The following is a 27,476-nucleotide window of genomic DNA, read 5'->3' as shown; positions in this document are numbered from 1 at the left end:
GACAGTATGAGGAGGGAGGGGAATAGTGTGAGGAGACAGTATGGGGGAGAAAAGTGAGTGGGCACAGAATAGAAACTGAGTAGTGGCGGCATAGCATGGAGGTACAGTGTAAGGGCACAGCCAGGAGGGGACAGTATGCCAAGGAGGGGGGAATGTGATGATAGAGTACAGTATAAATACTGGGCCCTATAGGGGGACACAGTATGAGAGGACACTGTGAAGAGGGGGCTGGTAAGGAAAGAAGAGGTCAATGTAAAGAGCATGTACCATAAGAGGGATAATGTGGGGGTCATATTTTGTGCAGACAATATAATTTTGTATTCAGGAGCATTATAATGACACTTCTATCTTTATCATGTGGATATTCTCTGCAAAAGAGCGTAGAAGATGGGCGTCTGCAGAGACGAGCTGTGAATGAGAAAACTCATCATGGGGTGTGGACAAGATGAAGAAAAGAAGAACGGCTCCAGAGACGACGTCATCTATAAGGTACCTGGATGTAAATGTTATTTGTGATACTAACTACTTCTCATGTTTTTATTTATGTTAGGAGCATTAAAGGGGATGCCCAGGTTTCCAGGTTTGTAAAGAAATCTTTAACTCCTGCAGTTTTGTGTGTATAGTGGTGTAAATTTTAAGCAAGAGTGATGTTGCTTTAAAACTGAAGGATATGTTTGGGCCTGGCGTGCCACTGTGAGGAGGATAGGGCTTATCAGGTTGAGGTAACTGTCTTTTTTGTGAGGATGGTGGGGGCTAGTCTCTCTCTGTGAGGGGGTGGAGGTTTATTTAGAGTAGGTAAATTTGTCTTTCTACATTTCTTTCACCAGATGAAATGGAGTAGACTTTAGAGAATATAGGGGGTGCTCACTGTGCGTATGAGGTGGTGCTCCAAGGTATTAGCAATAAATAACAAAAAAGCTTGGGCACTCAAATTAAAATTTATTGTCCAATGTAGACCAATGAGGCAAATGTCACCACCATTCAGGCATGAAAGGAGACTAGGTCCCATTACCTTGGACCCCTTCTACAGCAGATTCAGCTTGAGAAAGGCATGTTTGTGCCGAAACATTGCGAAAGTTAATCTGTCTTTCAATCGGGTCATCCTGTATGGGATTAATATTACCTCAGAAATTCATGTAGCCACTCATAATCATATAACCACTCATCATCACTTCATATTACAGATGATAGGAGCACATTCACTACATTGTGTAGTTTCAGCTCCTACATCATGTATGGGATCAATATTACCTCAGAATTCATGTATCTGCCATGTTCCCTCATGTCTGCAGTGTAAGGAAGTGTAGTACTGGGGTCATCATCACATTACAGATGATTTTAGGAGCACAATCATCTCAGACATCATATATTAGTGTAGTATCAGCTTCTGCATCATACATGGGATTAGTATTACCTCAGAGATTCATGTGGCCACCATGTTCACTAGTGTGGCTGCTACAGGTCTACAGGGTCTGCCATTAACATGGTGGAGCTGGGTTTACTGGACACTGGTGAGGAGAGCAGTTGGGGGATGGCATATCTATGAGAGGACAGAGCATGGACACATACATTGTCTGCCATTAGTTCGGTGGGCACATGTGCTGGAGATAAGGGTGAGAGGGGAAGAGTTGGGAGGATGGGGTGTGTTGAGGAGGAGTGGTTGCACTTCATGGCAAGGCTGTGTGTAGTGACCTTGCTGAGCCGATTATTTTCTCTCCCCTTCCCATTTATGGAGTCTTGTGACCTGTATGAGACCTCATCTTTGCTATATGCTGTTCATTTTGTGTGTACAGATTCAGTGCAACCAAGTTGCTTTCACTTTCTTTCTGTAGTTATGGCAGCTTTTAGTCCTCTTAGGCCTCTTTCACACTAGCGTCGTGCACTGCACGTCGCTATGCGTCGTTCTGTAGAAAAAACTCATCCTGCAAAATTGCTTGCAGGATGCGTTTTTTCTCCATAGATTTGAATTAGCGACGCATTGCCACACGTCGCAACCGTCGTGCGACGGTTGCGTCGTGTTGCGTCGGACCGTCTGCACAAAAAAAGTTGAATAACGTTTTTTTGTGCGTCGATAGCGTCTTTTCCGACCGCGCATACGCGGCCGGAACTCCGCCCCCGCCTCCCCGCACGTCACAATGGGGCAGCGGATGCGATGTAAAACCGCATCCGCTGCCCCCGTTGTGCAGTGCACGACGCTAGTGTGAAAGTAGCCTTATGTGGCATGCTGTCCTGCCTGATATATCCATCCTGTTTCTGTATATTGTCTCCCTCATATGTTGCATGATCAATGTATACCCACCAAGTTCTTATTTTACATTACCTAAGATAGTGGATAGCGCATGCCTGAGTGGATTACCTGGAGCTTTAATATATATGTTTCATCATATATAAAATAAATATTTGGGGAGTAACTCAGCACAGGGCAGGGTGGTGAGTGGGGCACTAATAACTCAGCACATGGTGGGCAGTGAGTGGGCACTAATAACTCGGCACATAGTGGGGCATTCAGTGGGCAATCCTAGTGTGATGCTGCACCTTGGTCTGGGAGACATCATGGGCCCAGTTTTCAGCCGTGTCTCGTCTATTGTATGTACGTTGCGTGACTGGGATACAGAACTTGCAGTCATACACCTATGGCTGCAAGCAGCTTATACTAGACCTATATGTTATATTTCTTACTATTTATGTGCAGCTGGTGATTTGACAGCCAAGTCTGTCGGTAACTGCTGTAGAGGAACAGGCGGCTTCTCATTTATTGTTGCAGTATATAACATAACATTGCCCATCACTGACTATATCTGACCTTATGATGGGAGATTTTTCAGTATCAACCTGTTGTATACCCTGGTTGTAAACTATAACTTATATGTGCATACATGGTGTTTCATCCTCACTTATATACATTTAAGGAACTGAATTAAAAGCAATTATTTGTTTTTGGCAATTGGGGGTGGCATGGTGGAGCTGTTTGTTCTTAAAATTGAAAATGGATACGTACTGAGGGAGGTCTCAACGTGACAATTTTTGGTATGGGCAACAGTCTGCAAGGTCCCCCTTGGCCAGTTGCGGTGCGGCTGGGGTTGGCATGGTGGAGCTGTTGTTGCAGTTTCAAAATGGTTGAACCTTCAATTCCCCTCCTCTTTTTTCAGAGTCAACTTAATGTTGTTTTGTGGAGGGGCAACCATCTTGGGTGGAGAACAGATCTGTGGAGAGCCAGGTGATGGTAGCAGAAGGGGGAGTAGGGGGCCTGTTTGGTGGAGCGGTTACCTACCCCTCCCCTCTTTTTGCTTCATTTTGTGGTCAGAGTATAATTTAAATAAAAGGGGTCCCTACTGGGCTGAGGTCTCAGCGGGACAATTTAATTGGTAGCACCATTCAGTAGAGTCCCCGAACTGATGCGGTTGAGGGCATAAGCAGGCGGGTCCTCAAACCAGTGTGGTGCGGTTAAGGACCTAAGGTGTGGCTGTTGGCGCAAATAAAAAGCTGGTACACGGCTTCCATAGATCCGCTTCCTTATTTGTCAATGTTATACTGATATGTTCATTTTGACCTTCTCTTCTGTTCATGTTCATGTGACTTGAGAATGCTGAGGCACAAATTTTGACTGTTTATATTGACCAACTATTGTTTGTTTTAAGGTTGTCTTTTGGATAAAGTGCATTAAACTGAAGAACAGTATACCTAATCTGTGTGCCCTGGAGTCAGTGGGGAGTGACTAAAGGTGAAGTAATCAAGCAAGTTGTTTCCCCAGATGGTTTTGGCCAGTTAGAGCGGTTAACAGAGAATGTCATCAAGTGCATTAAAACAAAAATGGCGTGGCAGGGTTATTCATAATTCATTCGTACATTTTTTCTGCTATAGGTTTATTTCAATTACTATGTCCAAATATTATGAAAGTTATTTCATGGTCGGTTTTAATGTTGATGTTATATTCTGTATAGCTTTTAATTATTCCTTATTTATAGTATCTTTCTCTTTATATATACTCATCACTTTTCCGGTAGTAGTACGTGGGTTTAAGAAATGATTCCCTGCACAGCACAGCTACTGTATATAGTGGTGGTTTCTAGAACCAAAGAACTGTGAATTGGTGAATTATTAGAGCTGGCTACGATACATGCAGCATGACAGAAGTAATTTTACAGGTATTCAGACTGTGGCTACCACCTTTATTATGGTGTACTTTTCACATTTCCCATGATGGGATCCTCATTGCAGGATGTCTAGTGACTGTTATTTTGCTTTAGTTACAGTATTATCGATCATAATTTGGTCGAGTTGCATTGATAAAATTATTCTGTTGGAGCTCTGGAATTGTGTTACTTGCAGGCACAGTCTTTCCATAGCATGTAGAAATGGTTGATGGCGGTCGAGTCCATTTAAGGTGTCAAATGGCCTTTTGGTGGCGGTTTAGAAGTCAGGTGTAAGTTGCGGACAAGTTAAGGTGGACTCATTTTAAGTAATAGAGGCGTTAAAAAACCTCATGGTGGTGAACAGGCTAGGCTTTGGTGGCCATCCTCAAGGACGTTGTAATGGTAACGTCAATCAGGGGCGGGCACAGTGGTTAAGCACAGGAGTGAGGATAATAAGGGTCATTGGTGCCCTGAAAGTTTACTGGCTATGCTTGAATGGCAAGCCAGGGCATGCCACCCCTTTTTTGGCTGTCTGTCCTGGTGCTGTATTTCAGACAGCTGGGGGTATCACAGTACTTGTGAATCCCAATGTACAAGCAGTTCACACGACTCCTACTGTGGTTATTTTAATCTTGTGATTTAAATAAAGCTGTGGCCAGTTTGACAACCAAAAAGAGTGTGTTTTGTGTATTTATTCTAGTGTCTAGGTTTACTGTAGTTATGGTTGTTTTAAGATGGAGTGGGGATCTGTCCCATATCCAAAATTCAAGAAACCACCGGAGCAATAGGCGGAGGATGGGCATGACTTTGGGAAGGGTGGATCTTTAACTCCTGCAGTTTTGTGTGTATAGTGGTGTAGATTTTAAGCCAGAGTGAGGTTTCTTTAAGACTGAAGGATATGTTTGGGTCTGGTGTGCCACTGTGAGGAGGGTGGGGCTTATCTACGTGAGGTAACTCTGTCTCTTTTGTGAGGATGGTGGGGCTGGTTTCTCTCTGTGAGGAGTGGGGTTTATATAGAGTAGGTAAATTTGTCTTTTTACCTCTTTCTTTCACCAGATGAAATGGAGAAGACATCACCTGCCCTCCCACCCTCTTATAATCACGGTCCTAAAACGTTTTAATTAATACTTGTATAGTGATGAATGCTTTATTGTATTTTTTGTTTGTTTGTTTTGAATTTGCTTTTGTACATCTTTTACCAGGTCCAATTTTATCATGATTATAAAGAGTTAACATTGGCATTAACCTTTTAAGCCCAAGGGAGGGGCAATCCATCAGCCATGGGTTCCCTAGAGGTTTCCTCCACAGGGGTTTTTTTCCTCTCCTGAGCACTGTAGGATGACTCTTTGTGAGTCAGAGGTTTGCCAAGTTTAGTTCCCTTAATGCTTTTGCTGGGACTTTTAGTTCATAAGTTTACAAAAGGCATTTATAAAAAAGTGTAAAGAAAAAAAAAATTGACTTGGAGTTTATAACCCGTCACAGTTTTGTGGTTTAGGAGTCATGTGGAAGTTGCAGACAAGTTAAGGTGGACTCATTTTAACTAATAAAGGAGGTAAAAGCCTCATGGTGGTGAACAGGCTAGGCTGTGGCGGCCAGTCTCAAGGACGTTGTAATAGTAATGTCAATCAGGGTCGGGCACAGTGGTTAAGCACAGGAGTGAGGATAATAGGGTAATTGGTGCCCTGAAAGTTTACTGGCTATGCTTGAATGGCAAGCCAGGGTGTGCCACCACTTTTATGGCTGTCTGTACTGGTGCTATAGGTCAGACAGCTGGGGGTATCACAGTACTTGTGAATCCCAATGTACAAGCACTTCACCTGACTCCTAGTGTGGTTGTTTTAATCTTGTGATTCAAATAAAGCTATGGCCAGTTTGACAACCAAAAAGAGTGTGTTTTGTGTATTTATTCTAGTGCCTAGGTTTACTGTAGTTATGGTTGTTTTAACATGGAGTGGGGATCCGTCCCATATCCAAAAGTCATGAGTCTGCAATCATTTTTTGTGACTGCAGACTCCTGAATTCTCACAGTGCTCAATGCACACTGTTAGGATTCTCTTGTGCTGGCTATTTACACATACATGAGGTCACGTGCTGACTAGATATTTGTGGCCTCTCTCAATGAAAATGAACTGAGTGAGGCCAGGCATGTCTAGTCGGAATGTGGCCATAAGTATACAAATTGCATTTTTGTGCTGACATGACTGTTTACCAGCAAGGAAGAATCCTAAAAGTGTGCAGTGCATTCGTTGTGAGAATTCAGAAGCCTGCAATGCTGCTGGTCTTTTTTCCCTGGTGCTGGGTTTGTCCTAGGTCAGGTGATTGTATCACCCTTTATTACCCAGCACCTGCCTCCCAGTTCTTGCTGGACAACAATGTTAATCCGCTATGTTCTGGCTTGGTGCCTTGTTAGCTTTCTGTGTATTGTATTGTGCAGTTCTAGGATCTCTAGTTCTGCCAGTTTAGTTTTTTGTTTTCCATTTGTTTCTGCAGCGTCCTCTATTTTCCTACTAGGAGGTTACCTGTTTTTGTTCCGAGTCCCTGGATCATTCAGGGATACGCTTCCCCCCTACCTGTAGGTCTACGTTTGAGTTTAGTCTAGGAAATGTCAGTGGATCTATTCACAAGGAATAGGTAGCCCACTCCATCGTAGGGTTTCAGCCTAGTCATAGTTCAGGGTCAGTTTTTCCCCCTTCCACTCTAGTCCTGAGTTGCAGATCCGTAACAGTTTGTCCAGCCACATAAAAAAAAAAATTCCCCTTCCGGATTGGCGCCAATATGAACAATGTCCAAGAACTGGCTCAACGCTTGTGAGGGTTAACTTTGGAAGTAGTCAGCTTGCAACAGCACGTGAGTAATTGCCCTGGAACACACTCTGAAGAACCAAAGGTAGGATTACCTGATTTTTTTTTCTGGTAAACGACAAGAATTTTTTACATTTAAAAAAGCATGTTTACTATATTTTCGGCTTAGACCTAAATCCTCAGGGGATGAATTACAGCGTGTGGGGATTATCATGTCTTTATTGCAAAGTGAACCCCACGTCCTGATGATCCTTGTTTGACGTCAGTGGAAGCATTTTTCACTGCTATGGGGTTGTTATATGATGATCCTGATTGGGTCACAGCAGCTGAGGCAGAGCTCAGACTGCTTAAACAGGATTCTAGTGATGCTGAGAGGTATTGCACCCTTTTCAGATGATGGTCCACAGATGTCAGGTGGAATGACCCAGTGCTCAAGAGTCACTTTTTAGCAGGCTTGAGTGAAAGGGTTAAAGATGTACTCATTGCATATCCTGCACCTGATACTTTGGAAACTGCTATGCAGTTAGCTATCCATGTGGATAGAAGATTGAGAGACAGGCAGAATGAAAAGAAGTCTCCCACAATGCGGGACCCAGCTCCTCAGGATACCCCGTAGACAGAGGGGTACCAATGCAACTTGGGGCGATGTCCTCCCGTTCCCAGGAGAGGGAGAGGAGGTTCTCTGAGGGTCTATGCTTGTATTGTGGTAAGGCTGACGATTTTATTAAGCAATGCGAGGGTCGCATAAGGAAGGAGAAAAAAAAAGGTCAGTAGGAGCAACACTCCCGTTCGTATTAAGTTTTTTTGGTCCGCAGGAATTTTTTTTTCTGGGAATACCACCTATCATGGTCATTCCATTGATTTTCAGGTAATAGTGGATTGTGGTTCTGCACTTAATTTGATTGACCAACAATTTCCAGACAAATATAAGTTTGATTATGAACCATTATCATCTCCTTTTCCTTTTGTGGCAATTGATACCACTCCCCTGGAGCATGGGTGTGTTTCTCGAAAGGTCACTGGGTTTCCACTTATTGTGAATTTGGAACATCAGGAGTGTATAGACTTGTTTGTCCTTGCTAAATTACCTTTCCCAGTCGTCCTGAGTTTACCCTGGTTGAAAGTGCACAATCCTTTGCTGGACTGGTCATCTAGTACTATAAGGACCTGGGGTCAGGTGTGTTATGATAAAGGTTGTAATGTTCATGTTGCTGCTATTGTGAAGAAGCAGCTACCTGAAGCCATTCAGGATTTCTGGAGGTATTTTCGGAAGTTGAGTCACAAGCTCTACCACCCCATAGGGATTACGATTGCTCTATTGAGTGCTTTCCAGGTGCTACACTCCCTAAGAGTCGTTTATTTAATCTGACAATACCCGAGAGGGAGGCCTTTAAGGAATACCTACAGACTAGTTTAGCTGCAGGTCATATAAGACCCTCTAAGTCCCCTGTGGCAGTAGGATTTTGTAAAAAAAAAAGGATGGGGGTCTTAGGCCATGTCTGGATTTTAGGGAGATTAATAAGATCATTGTTCGCAATCCTTACCCATTACTGCTTATTCCGGATTTGTTTAGCAACTAGCCAGAGCAAAGTACTTCTCGGCCTTCGTGGGGCATATAATTTGCTATAGGTGAATTAGGGCTATGAATGGAAGACAGCTTTTAATACCCTGGAAGGTCATTTTGAGTGTCTAGTGATGCCTTTTGGCCTTAGGCTACTTTCACACTAGCGTTTTTTGTAATCCGTTGCAATCCGTCATTTTGGGAAAAAAACGCATCCTGCAAATGTGCCCGCAGGATGCATTTTTTTCCCATAGACTTGTATTGCCGACGGATCGTGACGTATGGACATACGTCGCGTCCGTCGTGCACTGGATCCGTCGTGTTTTGGCGGACCGTCGTCACGAAACAACGTTCAATGGTACGTTTTTTCGTACGTTGGATCCGCCATTTCCGACCACGCATGCCCGGCCGGAACTCCGCCCCCTCCTCCCCGGACTTTAGAATGGGCAGGGGATGCGTTGAAAAACTGCATCCGCTGCCCATGTTGTGCCAAATTTGCACAACATCCGTCGGTACGTCAGGCCGACGCTTTGCAACGGCCCCGTACCGACGGAAATGTGAAAGAGGCCTTACTACTGTGCCTGCGTTTTTTCAAAATTTCATTAATGACATTCTGAGGTCATTGATCGGTAGGAGTGTTATTGTTTATTTGGATGATATTTTGATTTACTCACCTGATCTGGAGTCGCATTTGCAGAGAGTCCGCAAAGTTCTACAGATTTTGAGCGAAAACACACTCTTTGCTGAATTGAAGAAGTGCGAGTTTGCGGTATAGAAAATTAGTTTTTGGGGTACTTTGTCTCCAGTCAGTAGCGTAGCTACTGGGGGGGCAGAGGGGGCTATCACCCCGGGCCCAGTGTCATGAAGGGGCCCTCTCGGATTCATGGCCGTTTCTGTCATCAGGTAGCACTGAGGGAGAGTACGGTAAATTGCCTGCTTCCCTATGTTCCTGAGACGCTGCACGCTGGCAGAGTCCTCAGTGCAGTGTAGTGTGCAGCAGAGTTACCTGATAAGTTTCTGACACGCTCGACTGTCAGTGCGGTAAATGCTAGAGTGTATGGGCTCCTTCCAGGTGTGACGTCATTTCCCGGGGCGTGTCCTATCGGGAGGGGGCGTGTTCTCAGTTCACATCCATGGGCGTATTCTCTTTTTACCAAGGCGGCAAAGGAAAGCAGCATGATAGCTTGTGGACGCCATGGAGGTTAGTGGTTTCAGGGTGAAAAAATGCTACTTGCTGATCGCTATTGGGGGGAGGCCCTGTGCTGGTCAACCTACTTGTCTGTGTGGGAGGCGACCTGTGGTGGGATTTTGGGGGGTGCTGCTGGCTATTGTGGGGGACCCCTGTGGTGGGATTTTGGGGGGTGCTGCTGGCTATTGTGGGGGATCCCTGTGGTGGGATTTGGTGGCGACCTGCTTGCAGGGGACCCCTTTTAGTGGGGGCGACCTGCTTGTGGAGGGGTCACCTGCTGATGGCTATTGATGGGCTCCTGTGGTGGGGTTTGGGGGTGACGTGCTGCTTATGGTGTGGACCCCTTTTAGTGGGGGCGACCTGCTGCTGGCTATTGGGGGGACCCCTGTGGTGGGGTTTGAGGGCGAGATGCTTGTGGTCAGGTTTTGGGAGGGCGTGACCTGCTGTCTATTGGGGGGGACCCTTGTGGTGGGATGTGGGGGGCGACCTGCTTGTGGGGGGGAGGCCTGCTGCAAGCTATTGGGGGACCCCTGTGGTGGGATGTGGGGGTGACCTGCTTGTGGTGGGATGTGGGGAGGCGAGACCTGCATGTGAGGGATGACCTGCTGCAGGCTATTGGGGGGACCCCTGTGGTGAGATTTGAGGGTGACCTGCTTGTGGGGTGCGACCTGCTTGTCGTGGAATGTGGGGAGGCGACCTGCTTGTCGTTGAATGTGGGGAGGCGACCTGCTTGTCGTGGAATGTGGGGAGGCGACCTGCTTGTCGTTGAATGTGGGGAGGCGACCTGCTTGTCGTTGAGTGTGGGGAGGCGACCTGCTTGTCGTGGAATGTGGGGAGGCGACCTGCTTGTCGTTGAATGTGGGGAGGCGACCTGCTTATCGTGGAATGTGGGGAGGCGACCTGCTTGTCGTGGAATGTGGGGAGGCGACCTGCTTGTCGTGGAATGTGGGGAGGCGACCTGCTTGTCGTGGAATGTGGGGAGGCGACCTGCTTGTCGTGGAATGTGGGGAGGTGACCTGCTTGTCGTGGAATGTGGGGAGGCGACCTGCTTGTCGTGGAATGTGGGGAGGCGACCTGCTGCTGGCTATTGGGGGGATCCCGTGGTAGGATTTGGGGACGACCTGCTGCTTACGGATGGAACCCTTTTATTGGGGGGGTGACCAGCTGCTTACTGGGGGATCCCTTTTATTGGGGGGCGACTTGCTTATGGGTTGGGTTTGGGTGTGTGCTGAGTGGGGGGTCCGCATCCGATGGGGGTTGGACGTCCGATGGGGGTTGGACATCCGATGGGGGTTTGTGGGGGTTGGACGTCCGAAGGGGGTGTATGCTGGGTGGGGGGTCCACGTCCGATGGGGGTTTGTGCTGGGTGGGGGGTCTGCATCTGGGGGTTTGTGCTGGGTGGGGGGTCCGCATCTGGGGGTTTGTGCTGGGTGGGGGGTCCGCGTCCGATGGGGGTTTGTGGGGGTTGGACGTCCGATGGGGTTTGGACGTCCGAAGGGGGTTTGTGGGGGTTGGACGTCCGATGGGGGTTTGTGGGGGTTGGACATCCGATGGGGGTTGGACATCCGATGGGGGTTTGTGGGGGTTGGACGTCCGATGGGCGTTTGTGGGGTTGGACATCCGATGGGGGTTTGTGGGGGTTGGACGTCCGATGGGGGTTTGTGGGGGTTGGACGTCCGATGGGGGTTTGTGGGGGTTGGACGTCCGATGGGGGTTGGACATCCGATGGGGGTTTGTGGGGGTTGGACGTCCGATGGGCGTTTGTGGGGTTGGACATCCGATGGGGGTATGTGGGGGTTGGACGTCCGATGGGGGGTTGTGGGGGTTGGACGTCCGATGGGGGTTTGTGGGGGTTGGACGTCCGATGGGGGTTAGACATCCGAAGGGGGTTTGTGGGGGTTGGACATCCGATGGGGATTTGTGGGGGTTGGACGTCCGATGGGGGTTGGACGTCCGATGGGGGTTTGTGGGGGTTTGACGTCCGATGGGGGTTTGTGGGGGTTTGATGTCCGATGGGGGTTGGACATCCGATGGGGGTTTGTGGGGGTTGGACGTCCGATGGGGGTTGGACGTCCGATGGGCATTTGTGGGGTTGGACATCCGATGGGGGTTTGTGGGGGTTGGACGTCCGATGGGGGTTTGTGGGGGTTGGATGTCCGATGGGGGTTTGACGTCCAATGGGGGTTTGTGGGGGTTTGACGTCCAATGGGGGTTTGACGTCCGGTGGGGGTTGGACGTCCGATGGGGGTTTGTGGGGGTTGGATGTCCGATGGGGGTTTGTGGGGGTTGGACCTCCGATGGGGGTTGGACTTCCGATGGGGGTTTGTGGGGGTTGGACGTCAGATGGTGGTTTGTGGGGGTTGGACATCCGATGGGGGTTTGTGGGGGTTGGACGTCCGATGGGGGTTTGTGGGGGTTGGACATCCGATGGGGGTATGTGGGGGTTGGACGTCCGATGGGGGGTTGTGGGGGTTGGACGTCCGATGGGGGTTTGTGGGGGTTGGACGTCCGATGGGGGTTAGACATCCGAAGGGGGTTTGTGGGGGTTGGACATCCGATGGGGATTTGTGGGGGTTGGACGTCCGATGGGGGTTGGACGTCCGATGGGGGTTTGTGGGGGTTTGACGTCCGATGGGGGTTTGTGGGGGTTTGATGTCCGATGGGGGTTGGACATCCGATGGGGGTTTGTGGGGGTTGGACGTCCGATGGGGGTTGGACGTCCGATGGGCATTTGTGGGGTTGGACATCCGATGGGGGTTTGTGGGGGTTGGACGTCCGATGGGGGTTTGTGGGGGTTGGATGTCCGATGGGGGTTTGACGTCCAATGGGGGTTTGTGGGGGTTTGACGTCCAATGGGGGTTTGACGTCCGGTGGGGGTTGGACGTCCGATGGGGGTTTGTGGGGGTTGGATGTCCGATGGGGGTTTGTGGGGGTTGGACCTCCGATGGGGGTTGGACTTCCGATGGGGGTTTGTGGGGGTTGGACGTCAGATGGTGGTTTGTGGGGGTTGGACATCCGATGGGGGTTTGTGGGGGTTGGACGTCCGATGGGGGTTTGTGGGGGTTGGACGTCCGATGGGGGTTGGACGTCCGATGGGGTTTGTGGGAGTTGGACGTCTGATGAGGGTTGGACGTCCGATGGGGGTTTGTGGGGGTTGGATGTCCGATGGGGGTTTGACGTCCGGTGGGGGTTGGACGTCCGATGGGTGTTTGTGGGGGTTGGACGTCCGATGGGGGTTGGTGGGGGTTGGACCTCTGATGGGGTTGGATGTCCTATGGGGGTTTGTGAGGGTTGGACGTCAGATGGTGGTTTGTGGGGGTTGGACGTCCGATGGGGGTTTGTGGGGGTTGGACGTCCGATGGGGGTTTGTGGGGGTTGGACGTCCGATGGGGGTTTGTGGGGGTTGGACGTCCGATGGGGGTTGGATGTCCGATGGGGGTTGGATGTCCGATGGGGGTTGGACGTCCGATGGGGGTTGGACGTCCGATGGGGGTTGGACGTCCAATGGGGGTTTGTGGGGGTTGGACGTCCGATGGGGGTTTGTGGGGGTTGGACGTCCGATGGGGGTTTGTGGGGGTTGGACGTCCGATGGGGGTTTGTGGGGGTTGGACGTCCGACGAGGGTTTATGCTGGGGGTTAAGCTGGGGTGGGTGTCTGATGGGGATTTATGGTTGGGGCAGGGGGCGTCATATTTAGATTTACGCTTGAGGGGAGGGAATGTCTGGTGGGCTTTGGATTTATCCCAAAAAAAATTTAGGTATTTCCCTGTAGAGTAGGCTACACCACCAACTGGCACGAAGCTAATCCATTTTAGCTTAATGTCAGTAGGAGGCAGACATGGGTCTGGACCGCCCAGCCCAGTTTCTGACTTAGGTTTTGGGGGTTTTTTTATTAACGATTTTCCTTTTTCTTTTTAATTTTTTTTTTTCAGATACGGCTTTTGAGGGCGACAGTGGAATTGTCACTCTAATCTCCCACCTAGAATTGTCACTACCGTATCATCTGTGGTCTACGAGGCAAGACCCTAACACATCAAGGGTGTTTGTGGTTCCCCAGAGGACGGTCCATGCCACGAATCCCCCTACCCTCTCGCCCCTCCAGAGCCAGATAGAGTAGGGAGGGAAGACGAATCTGTTATGTGCCAGCCGCCGAAACGTCTGCGTCCAGGTTATTCCATGCCCATCTTCATCATTGGTCTGCGAAGAATGATTTGTGATCTTCAGGACAGGTATATCCTACCAGGCAGTGAGGGGGCTACTTTAAAAAAAAAAAATGGAAAGGACAGGACAAATATGTCCTAGTTTTCCCCTGAGCAATATGGACGTCTCCTTGGGAAACCTTCTTATTCATTCAGCCTCCATGTTTTCCAGAGGCTCCTGTGACCCTGCTCTTAAAATATCCAGGCTTCTCGGTCTAGGCCTTCTCTGGTGGCCGGTCCACACCGCCAGTGCCCTGAACAATCATGCACGCCAACTTTCTAGTGCGTCCTACTCTGCGCCTATCAGTTTAAGAGTACTTCGCTTCTGCAACAGAGGACTAAATTCTGCCTCCCAAGAGATCTGCTGTTCAATTTTGGTTGTTTTGGAAATGTTCTGTCCAAAAAAACGACGGGACAACTCTCCGACCCGCCAGGAAAAGACGAGACCTTCCTTTAGGCCAGCCCCCTCCTAGCATCCATGAACAGCACTGGTCTGCTAGGCCTGGATCTAGCAGACTCTCTTCGACATGATGGGGCGTTCCCACCTTGGATGTTTCTCAGGGTTGGCTGCCATGTCCTTCACTATTCAAGGCCGGTATTATGATCTCTGGTCCAGGACACCGAAACCTCAGACACCGGAGGCAGGCCTGGGTGGGGGGCAGAGCCACATACCGAACCGACAGTCCAGCCCGCATGCACCAACAGCATATTACAGTTTTACAATACTTTAGAAATGCATAAAATGAAACAAGCAAAGGCATAAAGTTATTCAATGCAAAAAAATGCAGTTTTATAAAATTAGAAATGTTTCTATATCTAATGTTAAAATGATATTTATCCAGTATTTCTATAAGTAAAAGTCTGAGATTGCTGTGGGAAATGGTAATTTGTTCCTCTTAAACCAGTTCTGAATGTAAATAAAACATTGCTCTGATTAAGTCTCTACATTGTATTTTAGCCTTTCATTTCATGCGTAGGGCAGGACAAGCCCATGATGTATCTGTGTAACACATGTAAGGTGCTATAATAACAGCCTTAGGCTGGTTTCACATCAGCGTTCGGCAAGGCTGTGGATGGCAGCCTTCTTCCTCCGTTAAGGCTACTTTCACATTAGCGTCGTGTGACGCACGTCTCAATGCGTCGTTTTGGAGAAAAAACGCATCCTGCAAAGTTGCCCGCAGGATGCGTTTTTTCTCCATAGACTTTCATTAGCGACGCATTGGGACAGATTGCCACACGTCGCATACGTCGTGCGACAGATGCGCCGTGTTTTGGCGGACCGTCGGCACAAAAAACGTTCCATGTAACTTTTTTTGTGCGTCGAGTCCGCCATTTTCGACCTCACATGCGCTGCCGAAACTCCACCCCCTCCTCCCCAGAACTCACAATGAGCCAAGGATGCGTTGTAATGTGCTACATAAAACACACTGTCCGTCGGGCCGACGGTTTGCGACAGCCCGTACCGACGGACTAGTGTGAAAGTAGCCTAAGCCCCGCTCACTGCCACACCTCTTCCTTCAGTTCCGCCTACGTCTGCATGCGTCCTGCATACCCTATCTTAAACATTGGGTACGCAGGCCAAGCTGATGCCTCTGCTGCACCGACCGCAATAAAATGCAACAAGTTGCGTTCGACGCAGTTCAGCACATCGTCAAAATGAGGCATGCCTGCGTACCCAATGTTAAAGATAGGGGACGCATGCAGACTTAGGCGGAGCTGAAGGAAGAGGCGCAGCAGTAGGCGGGGCTTAACGGAGGAAGAAGGGTGCCAAACGCTGGTGTGAAACCAGCCTTAGACAAGTAAACCACTTTTGAAACAATGTTCACTTGTACAAGCTCTTAGGCCGGTTTCACATTTGCGGTTGTGTCCGCAGCATTTCTTCCGCAAATATCCGCATGTGTTGTGTATTCCTATCTTTAACATTAGGGACGCATGCGTTTGTGATCGTTCGCGTTTTACTGCGTTTGACGCCGCATGCTTCGTTTAGTCGTCTGCGGCTTTTCGTGGAAATGCAACATGTAGTAATTTTTAGAGGCGTCAATTTGCCTGGCGACGTATGCGGTCGATTGCGCAAGGAATGCGCCAAAAAAATGCATTGCTGTCTATATGAACGCATGCGTTTACAAGCACATGCGTTTGCTTGCGTTTGTGAACGCATGCGTTCCACAAGAGAAAAACATGTCTAGACACTGATAAGCCACCCCCCACATACAAGGTGATAAAGGGAGGGAGTGGACATTTGCAGGTCACTACTCAGCAGACACAGAAGCAGACGAGACGCAGGCTACATCCTTGGAGGAAAACAGGACACTGAACAATGTGAGTATATCCTATCCAATGCCTTTATTTTTTATTTTCTGTCTCTACATGTCCTAATTTCTGCCATTTCTTTCTTTCTGCATGCATGCATCAGAATGTCGTCTTCTTCTGATGAGGAGCAACGTCCTGGGCCTTCTGAAGTAGAACATGTCAGTGAGGTGAGATCTTGCCTCCTCAGATTGGTAAATATTCACTGTCACATCTACACATATGACAATCTTGGTTTTTAATTTTTTAGAGCTCTTCTTCTACTGCGCCTGAGACTGGGCAGGAGCAGCGGAGTCATGGTCGGGTGACAAGGCGGCAGCGTGTATGTATACAAGGCTGACTGTTTACTGTAACCTCACTTTACTATTCTTGAATCTTCCTTTCTTTACTTTCCTCTATCCTCTTTCTTTACATTTTTCTTCTGGACTCCTTTTTTATCTTGACTTTCCTTATTCATGCCATTTCTCAGCCTCTGTTTTCTTTTCCTTATGTTAATGTATGCAACATGTAATGTCTTCATTTATGTTTTAGGTTCCAGAACGGGATGAGGACCTCATTGACAACGATATCCTCATCTCCCTGGTGTATGAGCGAGTTTCGTTGTGGGACACCCGGGATCCACTGCACTCAAACAACGTGACGATCCGGCGCCTATGGAATGAGGTGGCCATAGCGATGTGGGATGGCTGGGACAACGCCCCGAATCGGGTCCGAAGTGCATTTGGTAAGTATTGCAATGCAGTGTGAAGCAGCAGAGACCTTGGCCGTGCTCACACAACTGTGTGTCATGAAAGAAACTCTCAGGAGTTTCTCTCATCACACACAGTTGTGTGAGCACGGCCAAAAGTCCTTTTTCTGACCACTTTTTTTTTTTTTTTTTTTTTAACAGTGGCCAAAGTGAAAACACGTTGGCGTTCAACAAGGACCTGCGTCAAGAGAGCCGTGTTCCCAGTGGTTCAGGAGCAAGGATCAGAAAATACAAATACCATCGCGTTCTGGCATTTTTAAGACCCGTCATTGCCCAGAGAACGTAATATTTTCCCCTTGCATTTGGTTGTATTGTATTGCCATAATCTGTATATTTCTTTTCCACAGGATTTTGCGTCTGGTTAATTCTTGGTATTAATTTTCTTTTTTCACAGCACATGGAGCACTACTGTTGGCCCAGGTTCTGGAGCGGTCCTTCATCAGACAGCCACGGACCCGTCCCAGCCATCCAGCAGCGCTGCAGCAAGTGGGCCTGCCACACTAACTGGAGACCAGGAAGCTGGTCCATCAGGTGTTCCCCTTTCCCAGTCCTCTGCCACTGCCTCTCTTTTTTGGAGCTCCTCCTGGCAGCGGCAGAAGGCATCGGACAGGTCCCTCATGCCCGAGTTTTTGCACTTGAGCTCGGTTTTTCAGGAAGGACTCAAGGCTTTGGGTGACCGAATGGATATTTCACTTAGCCACATGAATACACGTATCCAGGAGGTCACCAAAAGCCTTGACCAAGTAAAAGCCGACCTCCAGAGGCCAGCACATCATTTTTTTAACCAAATTGAGCAGGGCATGTCGGAACACCTTACTCCTGATCTCCAGCTGAGTGTCATGAAGGCTTGCAATGCTGCTTACGTGCAGGCTATGCAGCAGAGTCGGTATTTTCAGCAGTGGCGGCATATCCACATGTGCCTTCACTGTCACGATTATCCTCAATGCCGACCTCTGCTGCATACCACTGCACGGCCACCTCTATTCCTAGCAGTGCCAGACACCAGTACAGCACCACCACCATGCCGAGTGCTGTTGGACAGCCCACCTCCACCACCATGACAACCGCTGCTCCTGCTTGGACCTCCTCCACTGACACCATGATGCAGCAGGACCCTGGCATGGCCTTCCGTACCGCCACCACCACGATGCAGCAGGACCCTGGCATGGCCTTCCGCACCGCTACCACCACGATGCAGCAGGACCCTGGCATGGCCTTCCGTACCGCCACCACCACGATGCAGCAAGACCCTGGCATGGCCTTCTGTACCGCCACCACCACGATGCAGCAGGACCCTGACATGGCTTTCCGTACCGCCACCACCACGATGCAGCAGGACCCTGGCATGGCCTTCCGTACCGCCACCACCACGATGCAGCAGGACCCTGGCATGGCCTTCCGTACCGCCACCACCACGATGCAGCAGGACCCTGGCATGGCCTTCCGCTCTACGAGCGCTATGGACTCTGGCATGGCTGCACGTTCTATGAGCACTATGGACTGTGGCATGGCTGCACGCTCTACGAGCACTATGGACTCTGGCATGGCTGCACGCTCTACAAGCACTATGGACTCTGGCATGGCTGCACGTTCTACGAGCACTATGGACTCTGGCATGGCTGCACGCTCTACGAGCACTATGGACTGTGACACAGTGCAGCCGGACCCTGACAGGTCACCCACCACGACTGTGCCACGCCATATAAGCCCACCGAGGCTTCCCAGAACCCGGCAATCCCCCCAAAAAAACAAACAAAAAAACAGCGGACTCTAAGTATTCCTCCCCCTTCACCCCCCAGTGTGTCTGTAATGTCAGGTTTGTCTCACCCTTCCAGTGCGTCTCAAGCCCCTCGTGTGTCAAGCCCCATCCCCGAACTACCAGACCCCACTAGTTTCATTGCCCCTTCTCCTGCCACCTCTGCGTCGTCCACGGTTAGCCAGGCCTCAGTGCTTCACACCCCCCGTTTACATCACTCTACCCCAAGCCGGCGCAGTTAAATAAATATTTTTGTTGTTTAAAAATAAAAACAATTTTTTGGAGAACTGCCTTGTATAACCTCCATTTTCTCTTCTGTGTACGTAATCTATTCCACACAAAGTGAAGGGACGATGGTGGTCATACACAGCATATCTATGCTCACCTGCACAGGTGTCAGAAATAGTGAATTCATGAGGCTGTTATATGTGCATCATGAATTCATTATTTCTGACACCTGACTTGATGACTATAGATCTCTTTAGTGTGACACTGATTGTCTCTTCAGCCTGTGTCCAATGGATACTGCAGAACAGAATCAGGACGCAATGACGTCAACAAGCTTACCACTAAAGCAACATGGCTGCCGTCACACTAGCAGTATGTGGTCAGTGTTTTATATCAATATTTGTAAGTCAAAACAAGGAGTGAACCAATTATAGGTAAATTATGATATTAACATAATAACTAGCACCTCTGCCTTTATCACCCACTCCTGGTTTTGGATTACATATACTGATATTAAAGACAGACCAAATACTGCCAGTTTTAGGACAGCCTTGGTTTTTAGAGGAAATACATTGGAGACACGGTCAACACAAACAAAAATAAAGTTTATTAATGAGACATATTATTCACATTTAAGAAAATGACTTGTACAGATAAGGCTACTTTCACATTTGCATTTTAATCTGCAGCGTTTAATCCGCAAACACAAGGACACGAAAAACGCAAGAAAATGCGTGTAAACGCAGCGTTTTAAAACCGCATACGGTTACCGCATCCGTCATTAAAACGTTGCGTTTACATGCTTTTTCTTGCGTTTTCCATGCGTTTGCGTTTTTTGTGCGCATGTTGAAAAAATTTACAGGAGAAAAATCTAGATCACAAGAAACAGCCAATGGGACTACAGAGGGCGTGTATTATGGGATATCTATATATAGACCCTAGGACAGCTGAAATCTTCAGATTTTGCTCCTGTATCCTGTGACAAGATGGATCTTCACATGGATAGCTTTTACTTCAAACTGGATCTGAGCATCAAGATTTTTCTGGCGTGTGCGTTTGCTTGGGAGCAACACCGAAACGGGGAAAGACAGAGAAGGACACGGCGTAGGCGGTTTTGGCAACACCCCATAGTAGAACTGCGGGAGAGCCGTGGTGCATATCACACCCTGTATGGTGAGCTCAATGAGAACCCAGAAAAATTCCCGGAATATACAAGGATGTCACAAGACTCTTTCCGGGATTTGCTTGATCGCGTCCAAGGAGCCATCCGGAGACAGGACACACAGCTCCGTAGAGCCATTCCACCAGAGGAACGTCTCCTGGTTACCTTTAGGTACGTAATAATTCTAAACAAAAGCTAGCCATAATTTTTGCAGGTCTGACATGTATTTTTGGCATTTTTGTAAATTATTTATTCTTTCTACAGATTTCTAGCAACTGGAGAGAGCTTGTCATCCCTTCATTTCCAGTACCGCCTTGGAATTTCCACGCTGTCCGGAATTGTTTTTGACACCTGACGGGCTTTATGGACCATTCTCCGTGAGGAATTTATACCCATACCCACAGAGGACATGTGGAAAGAAATTGCTGAAAATTTTTGGACAGTTTGTGATTTTCCCAACTGTTTGGGTGCGGTGGATGGGAAGCACATCCGGATTATCAAACCAGCCAGAACGGGATCACAGTTCTTCAACTACAAAAAATATTTTTCAGTAGTTCTCATGGCAATAACCGATGCGGACTGTCGCTTCATTGCTGTGGACATTGGTGCTTTTGGCCGTGGCAACGATTCACAGACTTTTAAAAACTCTGATATGGGCCGACGTGTTTATGGCAAAAATTTTAATTTCCCACAGCCACGACCACTCCCCTACACTCAAGGCCCACCGCTGCCATTTGTAATGGTTGGGGATGAGGCCTTTCAGATGAGTGAAAATCTCCTGAAGCCCTATTCAAGTCGGGACTTGAACCGCACAAAACGGATCTATAACTACAGACTAACCAGGGCACGCAGAACAGTAGAGTGTGCCTTTGGGATTATGGTGTCCAAATGGCGCATTCTAGCAACTGCCATAAATCTAAAAATGGGGACAGTGGATGAGGTGGTTAAAGCCTGTGTGGTTCTCCACAATTTCATTCTGGCTAAGGAGCGACCCACCATAGAACTTGATGAACCTGTTGCAAACCCTTTGCCTGATTACCGTCATCTCCCGCTGCAGTCAACAGTTGAAGTAGGCCACATGCAGGACCAATTTGCTGCCTTTTTTGATTCTGACATTGGACGTGTGCCATGGCAGGACAATATGGTGTAAAATGTACTGCTGGCTTCGGGTCTGCAAAGTTATGTTTGAAATGTTAATGTTTTTTCTAATAAAATAATTGTGTTTTACTTTCTTCACCATGTCTCCTATCTATTTCCTTAACAAACCACTTTGGGTTTTTGGGCTTAGGTTGTTGATGTCATTGAGTCCTGTCTTGGTTCACCATTAGCTATTTGCCGCAGACTGTATAGACGATGGCTGTTATTGTCGCAGTATTTGTCCAGTACTTAACATCAGTATTTGTAAGCCAAAGCCAGGAGTGGTAGTTAAATGCTTTTAGTGGTGCATATGTGTTTATTGAACTTTCCCTCACATAGTTCCACTCCTGGTTTTGGCTTACAAATAGTGCTGTGAAATACTCAGCAAATACAGACAGTGTGACGGCAGACTACACCACAGATCTATAGTCATCAAGTCAGGTGTCAGAAATAATGAATTCATGATGCAAATGGCTCTTGAATTCATTTTTCCTGACACTTGTCCGGATGAGTATAGATATGCCATGTATGTCGTACATTGTCCCTTCACTTTGTGTGAAATATATGTAATGTACCAAGAAGATAAAATGGAGGTAATACAATGCATTTCTCAAATCAGCAGGTCAGGGGTCATAAATAATGTTTCTGATAAGACACGACCTGTTGAGTATAGTTGTGCTGTGTATTACCACCATTTTGTCTTCTGTGGGCGACAAAAAGTCATGGAGTAAACAGAAAGAAGTGTTTTTGGAGAAAATACAAGTGTTATTTTTGGGGTCAACCTCATATCTCTCAACCAAACACACACCAAGCTTCAGTGTTGTGCTAAGTAAGTACTGGAGATTGGAGGTGGCCCCCAATAAAGTGTTCGACACATTTTTTGTTATTGGCGCACGGTGTGTGTTGACGGGGGCGAAATACACAATTAACCAAACCTTATTGGGGCAAAACACAGGTTTATTTTAGTAAACACAAAGAAAAAAAAAAATCTGTGAGGTCTGGCTTATTGTAGCCGACATAGGGGTGGCAGGAGAAGGCGCTATAAAAATGCTGGGGTCAGGAAATTCAGGGATTGGGCTAGACACATGAGAGGGCTGAGACACACTGGAAGGGTGAGACAAACCAGACATTACAGACACATTGGGAGGTGAGGGGGGAGAGATAGCTATGGTTTTTTTTTGTTTTGTTTTGCCTTTCCCTTTCTTTGGTTGGCGCGGGTTGTGGTGGTGGCGGGGAACGCCAGGGCAGGGTCCGGCAACGGCACTCTTGTTGTGGTGGCGGGGAACGCCAGGGCAGGGTCCGGCAACGGCACTCTTGTTGTGGTGGCGGGGAACGCCAGGGCAGGGTGCAGCAACGGCAGTCTTGTGGTGGTGGCGGGGAACGCCAGGGCAGGGTCCGGCAACGGCACTCTTGTTGTGGTGGCGGGGAACGCCAGGGCAGGGTCCGGCAACGGCAGTCTTGTGGTGGTGGCGGGGAACGCCAGGCCAGGGTCCGGCAACGGCACTCTTGTTGTGGTGGCGGGGAACGCCAGGGCAGGGTCCTGCGGCAGCATAGTGGTGGCAGTGGAGGAGGCCCAAGCAGGAGCAGCAGTTGTCATGGTGGTGGCGGTGGGCTGACCCACTGCACTGGGCATGGTGGTGGTGCTATAATACGGTCCGGCAGTGTTTCGAATGGAGGTGGCCATGTAGTGGTATGCAGCAGATGTCGGCATTGACGTAAAGCGTGACAGTGTGGGCACTGGTGGAAATGCCCCCACTGTCTGCTGAAAATACCAACTCTGCTGCATAGCCTGCACGTAAGCAGCATTGCAGGCCTGCATAACAGTAATCTGGAGATCGGGACTAAGGTGTTCCGACATGCCCTGTTCTATCTGATTAAAAAAATGATGTGCTGGCCTCTGGAGGTCGGCTTTCACTTGGGCAAGGGCTGTGGTAACCTCCTGGATACGTGTGCTCATATGACTAATGGCAGTATCCAGTCGGTCACCCATCGCCTTGAGTCCCTTGTGGAAGACCGAGCTCAAGTGCAAAAACTCGGGCATGAGTGACCTGTCCACGGCCCTCTGCCGCTGCCGGGAGGAGCCCATAAAAAATTGGCTAGAGGCAGAGGACTGGGGAAGGGGAACACCTGATGGACCAGCTTCCTGGTCTCCAGGTTGTGTGGCAGGCCCACTTGCTGCAGCGCTGGAGGATGGCTGGGACGGGTCCGTGGCTGACTGATGAAGGACAGCTCCAGAACCTGGGCCAACAGTGGAGCTCCAAGTGCTGTGAAAAAAATAAATAAATAAAATTAATACAAAACATTTACAAAAAGATAACTACAGAGTTATATAAACCTTCAGATTATGAGAGGTCACACTAGCACTATTTTGAGTGAATTTTACATCAGAATTTGCAAGCCAGGAGTACAACAGTAGGAAGAAAAGTTTCATAAATCCACATGCTCAACTTCTGCATGCATCAACCACTCCTTGTTTTGGATTAAAAAAACTGATGTAAAATATGAAGAGACGATGGAGGCGATACAAGCCATATCTCTATACGAGACACATGTATACTCACCAGGACAAGTGCCAGGAAAAATGAATTCAGGAGCCATTGGCATCCTGAATTCATTATTTCTGACACCTGACTTGATGAGTATAGATCTGTTGTGTAGGCTGCTGTCACACTGTCAGTATTTGCTCTGTATTTCAAATCAGTATTGGTAAGCCAAAACCTGGAGAGGAACTATGTGAGGAAAAGTATTCAAAGAACACGTACCCCACTTCTGCATGTATCAATCACTCATGGTTTCGCATTCCAAATACTGATTCAAAATAGTGACCCAAAAAAGCTAGCATTATACAAAACTTTTTTTTTCTTTTTTAACCAACATACTTACGTTCTTCATGCAAGGACCGGTCTCAAAAACGCAAGGATACGGTGGTACTTGTATTTTCGTATCCTTGCTCCAGAACCACTTGGAAGCCGGCTCTCTTGGCGCAGGTCCTTGTTGAAGCGGTCCTTCATCGATCGCCAACGTGTTTTGACTTTTGACACTGTTGACAAAACAAAACATAATTGTTAGGACAATGGTCTTTTGACCCTGGTCACACAACTGTGTGTGCTGTGAAAAAGTAATGACTTTCTCTCATCATACACAGTTGTGTGAGCATGGCCAAGGTATTGACTACATCACACTGCATTGCGATACTTACCAAATGCAGAACGGACCCGAGCCGGGGCATTGGCCCAGCCATTCCACAACGCTGTGGCCACATCATTCCAAAGCCTCCGGATCATCACGTTGTTGGCGTGCAGTGGATCCCGGGTGTCCCACAATGGGACTCGCTCATGGACCAGGGAGATGAGGTGGTAATTCTCAATGAGGTCCTCATCCCCTTCTGGAACCTAAAAACAAAAAGGACATTAATATTGGAGACATTCACATAAGGAAGACAGAAAACAGAATCAGAGAAATGGCATGAATATTGAAATAAAAAAACACTGGTGCTGAAGCAAAAGGGAAAGAAAGAGAGAAGTAGAAAGAAATGAAGATTCAAGAATTGTAAAGTGAGGATACAATAAACAGTCAGCCAGGTATACTTACACGCTGCCGCCGTGCCACCCGACCGTGACTATGCTGCTCCTGCCCAGTCTCCTGCCCAGTCTCTTCCGCTGTAGAAGAAGTGGTCTGAAAAAAGGAAAATATACATTGTCATATGTGTAGATGTGACAGTGAATACTTACCAATCTGAGGAGGTGAATACTCACTTCGCTGACATGTTCCCCTTGTGCAGGCCCAGGCGTTTCCTCATCAGAAGAAGAAGACATTCTGATGTGTGCAGAAAGAAAGAAATGGCAGAAATTAGGGCATATAGACACAGATTATAGAAAAGAAATGCATTGGATAGGCTATACTCACATAGTTCTGAGGCTTGTTTGCTTGTTTGCTGCTCCAAGAGGTTGTGAGGCGTCTAGTCTGCAAGACAGTCTGATGTGTAGTGAACTGCAAATGTCCACTCCCTCCCTTTATCACCTTGTATGTGGGGGGTGGCTTATCAGTGTCTAGACATGTTTTTCTCAATTGAGACGCGTGCGCCGGCAAACGGAAGCAAACGCATGTGCTGCAAAACGCATGCGTTTACATAGACTACAATGCGTTTTTTTGGCGCAAACCTTGCGCAATCAGCCGCTTATGTTTCCAGGCGGCAAAATGACGCCTCTAAAAATGACTACATGTTGCATTTCCGCGCCAAGACGCAGACGACTAGACGACGCATGCGTCGTCAAACACGGCAAAACGCGAACAAACAAAAACGCATGCGTCGATAATGTTAAAGATAGGAATACACAATGCATGCGGATATTTGCGGAAGAAACGCTGCGGACACAACCGCAAATGTGAAAGCGGCCTAAAATTACAACAGGACATTTACACAACATTGTCCTGCCATGACACACGTCCAATATCAGAATCAAAAAAGGCAGCAAATTGGTTCCGCATGTGACCAACTTCAGCAGTTGACCGCAGTGGGTGATGCTGGTAATCGGGCAGTGGGTGTGCAACTGGTTCATCCAGTTCAATGTTGGTTTGCTCCTTTGCCATTATATAATTGTGCAGAACCACACAGGCTTTGACCACCTCGTCGACTGTCTCCATTTTTAGATTAATGGCTGATGCAAGAATGCGCCATTTTGAGACTAGAATGCCAAAGGTACACTCTACTGTTCTTCGGCCCTGGTCAGTCTGTAGTTAAAGATCCTCCTAGTGTGGTTCAAGTCCTGGCTGGAATATGGCTTCAGTAGGTTTTCACACATCTGAAAGGCCTCATCCCCAACCATAACAAATGTCATGGGTGGACCTTGAGTGTTGGGGAGCGGTTGTGGCCGTGGAAAATTAAAATTTTCGCCATACACACGGCGGCCCATTTCAGAGTTCTTAAGTCTGGGAATCGTTGCCACGGCCAAAAGCTCCAATGTCCACACTATGAAGCGACAGTCCGCATCGGCTATTGAAAGAAAGAAGAAAAATAGTTCCAGCTTCTTAATAAAATCATGAAATTTTAATCCAACATATTAAAATGGAGGTAACTCCTGGCATCGGCTATTGCCATGAGCACAACAGAAAAATATTTTTTGTAATTGAAGTACTCCGATCCTGTTCTGGCTGGTTTGATAATGCGAATGTGCTTTCCATCCACCGCTCCCAAACAGTTGGGGAAATCACACACATTCCAGAATTTTTCCGCAATTTCAAGCCACATTTCCGCGGTGGGTATAAACTCTTCCCGGAGTACATTCCACAAAGCCCGGCAGGAGTCTGCAACTATTCCGGACAGGGTGGATATTCTAAGCCGGTATTGGAAGTGGAGGGATGATAAAGTCTCTCCGGTTGCCAGAAATCTATAAGAAAAACAAACCAAAAAAAAATTACAATCTATTCTATTTATGGTGTGGTTACGCTAAAGACAGGAAAATACCCCAAAAATACATGTCAGAACACCCAAAATTTGGACTGTCATTGGTTTAGATTTGGAACATACCTTAATGTAACCAGCAGACGTTCCTCGGGTGGAATCGCTCTACGGAGCTGGGTGTCCTGTCTCCGTATGGCTCCTTGGACACGAGCAAGCAAATCCCGGAACGAGTCTTGTATATTCATGGAATTTCTCTGGGTTGGCATTAAGCTCGCCATACAGCGTGTGATAGGCTCCACGGCTCTCAAGGAGTTCGATAATGGGGTGTCTCCAAAAACGCCTACGATGTCTCCTTCTCCATCTTTTGCAATTTCTGACTTGCTCCCAAGCAAACGCACAGGCAAGAAACAGCTTGATGCTTAAATCCAGGTTGAAATAAAAGCTCTCCATGCGAAGATCCATTCTGACACAGCATACAGGAGCAAAATCTGAAGATTTCAGCCGTTCAAGGGTCTATATATTGAGATCCCATAATACACGCCCTCTGTAGTCCCATTGGCGGTTTCTGGTTATCTCGATTTTTCTCCTGTAAAATTTGTCACCATGCGCACCAAAAATGCAAACGCAGGAAAAAAAACACAGAAAAGCGTGCAAACGCGGTGTTTTTTTAACCGCATGCGTTTCCACATGCGTCTAAAAAACGCCGCGTTTGTACGCGTTTCCAAGCGTTTTTTCCTGCACTTGTGGATGCGGATTAAACGCTGCGGATTCGAACACCAATGTGAAACTAGCCTTAGCCCCTTAGTGGCGGGGCCAATTTTTTAAAATCTGACCAGTGTCACTTTATATAGTAAT

General features: G+C 47.9%; 1 long non-coding RNA gene across 1 annotated transcript; it reads left to right on the top strand.

Annotated features, from left to right (window-relative positions):
* The first annotated feature begins 9,424 nt into the window (after window positions 1–9,424).
* Window positions 9,425–14,816, top strand: LOC143781076 (uncharacterized). Its single transcript, XR_013216531.1, has 2 exons — window positions 9,425–9,696; window positions 13,616–14,816. It is a non-coding gene; the product is annotated as an uncharacterized LOC143781076 (long non-coding RNA).
* Window positions 14,817–27,476: the final 12,660 nt, after the last annotated feature.

Source organism: Ranitomeya variabilis, chromosome 6 (assembly GCF_051348905.1).
Source record: "Ranitomeya variabilis isolate aRanVar5 chromosome 6, aRanVar5.hap1, whole genome shotgun sequence".
Classification (NCBI taxonomy): domain Eukaryota; kingdom Metazoa; phylum Chordata; class Amphibia; order Anura; family Dendrobatidae; genus Ranitomeya; species Ranitomeya variabilis.
The sequence above is the reverse complement of the archived record's forward strand: the minus strand, read 5'-3'. Positions and strand labels throughout refer to the sequence as shown.